The 2,490-nt window shown below is 41.8% G+C and overlaps 1 non-coding gene across 1 annotated transcript; it reads right to left on the bottom strand.

The window, feature by feature from the left end:
* Nucleotides 1-867: 867 nt before the first annotated feature.
* LOC117279540 (small nucleolar RNA R71) lies at nt 868-974 on the bottom strand. The gene has a single exon (XR_004509954.1). It is a non-coding gene; the product is annotated as a small nucleolar RNA R71 (small nucleolar RNA).
* Between the last annotated feature and the right edge of the window lie 1,516 nt (nt 975-2,490).

The following is a 2,490-nucleotide window of genomic DNA, read 5'->3' as shown; positions in this document are numbered from 1 at the left end:
CATTACGTAATATTTAGTTAGTAAACATCAAATTTGTTACTTAAATATTTCTGCAGATTGATTGCGTGAATTAGTGCGAGTCTAGTAGCTGTGTTTAATAGGTTAATTCCCTGTGGGATTCGACTCCGGACTTATTAACCGGAATATATTTGCAATGATCGCTAAGTCCTTTTTACAAGGCATAGTTGGACGTGATCAAATTTTGGCGTCGTTGCCGAGGAATTAACGGTGTTATTAATTGCAGCTAAAAGAATTGCTAGAATTCTTAGTGTAGTCAATTTCCTTCATTTTAAACCAAATACATTAAAATTCTAACATTTGTAGTCTTGGGTGCTATAGGTGCATGCCTAGAAATTCCTCAAGAACTGGTGAATTGTTCGAAGCATTATCAGATCCTGAGAAAGTTTTCAAGGCACTGAATCATGCAAACAAGCAGGGCAAACAACAACAGAACTCAACAGAACAAATCGAACCAGACATGGATGACGGAGTAGAAAATCCAAACAACAGAAACAATGAGAATGACCCGAACAATCATGGTGTGGTGCCTCTTGTGCCAGAAGCAGCATTGTATGACTAGGCACAACTCACTGCCAAAAATCTGGCAACCGCAATTGCAGTCCCTTAGATACAAGCAGAATCATTTCAAATCACAAACAACATGCTACATTTGTTGCAGAATCTTATATGTGTCACGCAAAGGCAACCTAATGTGACACCGAAAGCAATAAAGTTGTTATTGTTTCCATTCTCGGTGACAGGAGAAGCTCAGACTTGGCTTAATTCACTCCCATAAACTCCATCAGTACTTAGGAGGAATTAGTTAAGCAATTTTTGAAAAGGTTCTACCCACCCAATAAGACTACTAAACAAATTGATGATATATTGAACTTCAGGCAGAGACCAACAGAAACACTACAAGAAACATGGGAGAGGTTCAAGGGTATGCTGGTTAAATGTCCATATCATGACATTCCAGATCAGATGTTGGGGCAGAGGTTTTACATGGGACTGGCAGACGGCTTAAAGGCCAATGTTGATGCTTCAGCATGTGGGTATTTTTGAGCAAAACATTCAGAGAATGCAAGATCGTACTTGACAAAATGGACCAAAACTCAGAATGGATGACAAAAGACTCTGCGATCACTCCTGTAGTTCATTCAGAGGCTTTGGACCCAAACAACTCCATAGCTGAAAATATGGCCACTCTAATGACGCAAATGAGTATCCTCACCAAAATGATCGATGAATCAGGCCAGAAGCCGCAGGTACATATAGTTGATGCAACTAATTGGGGCTTATGTACACCATGCATTAGCCAACCATATGTATGCTCATGGAGTGCGGAAGGTGACAACCAGCACTATCAGGAAGATATGAACTATGTGGCCAACTATGGGGGACAGAGGCAAGTGGTTAGAATTGGGGGCAGCAGAATCAACAATATAAGCCAGCACAGTAGCAGTACAATAACAACAACAACAATCCTAGAGCTATGAGACCACATGGTCAAGTTGTGCCTTACCAAAGGCAATAGGGTTACAACCAGCAAAATCAGCAGCTAGCTTATCAACAGCCTCAACAACAACAGATAGTGAGACAAGATGATGGGTTTGCTAAACTTAAAGGAATGCTGCAACAACTGATTGGGTCCAATGGAAAAATGCAAGAGAGAGTGGAATCACATGAATCAGCGATAAAGGGCATTGAGATTCAATTAGGATAGATTTCGATGGCTCTAAATAATCGTCCCCAAGGGACGTTACCTGCAGACACACAAGTCAATCCAAAAGAGCAGGGCCCGAAACAGCTTATGGCAGTGAGTCTAAGAAATGGTAGAGACCTAGATCTGGAGCAAGAAATTGCTCGCGAAAGCCGACCTACGGAAACACTTGTTCCATTACCCATTGAGATAGATGATTTAACAGGGTTAACTGAGGTAATGGTACAACATGCACAAGAGAGCACAAGCAAAGAAAAAGAGGTTGTGAAGGAGACTGAGGTAGCACAAGAAACGATAGTAGAAGCAATGCCTGAGTAATATAAAACTCAAATCACAGGACGGAAGCGACCTCCAGCACCATTCCCACAGAGATTGGCCAAATATCAGAAGGATGAGCAGTATAAGAAATTCATGGAGATGTTGAAACAAATCCAGGTGAACATTCCACTAATTGACGCTTTGCGGGAGATGCCTGGGTATGCCAAAATGATGAAAGATTTAATGTCTCGCAAATTCGACTTCCAAGACCCGTCCACTGTTACATAGACCCAGACCTATAGTGCAGTCGTGACGAGACCCATAGCTGAGAAGTTATCAGACCCAGGGAGTTTCACAATCCCATACACGATAGGCAGCTATGATTTTGCTAAAGCATTGTGTGATTTAGGGGCAAGCATAAACTGATGCCCTTGGCTATATACAAAAGGTTAGGCATTGGAAGAGCAAGACACATATCCATACAGCTAGCCGACCAGACAGTGAAGAGG

This window comes from Nicotiana tomentosiformis, chromosome 8, assembly GCF_000390325.3.
Source record: "Nicotiana tomentosiformis chromosome 8, ASM39032v3, whole genome shotgun sequence".
Classification (NCBI taxonomy): Eukaryota; Viridiplantae; Streptophyta; class Magnoliopsida; order Solanales; family Solanaceae; genus Nicotiana; species Nicotiana tomentosiformis.
The sequence above is the reverse complement of the archived record's forward strand: the minus strand, read 5'-3'. Positions and strand labels throughout refer to the sequence as shown.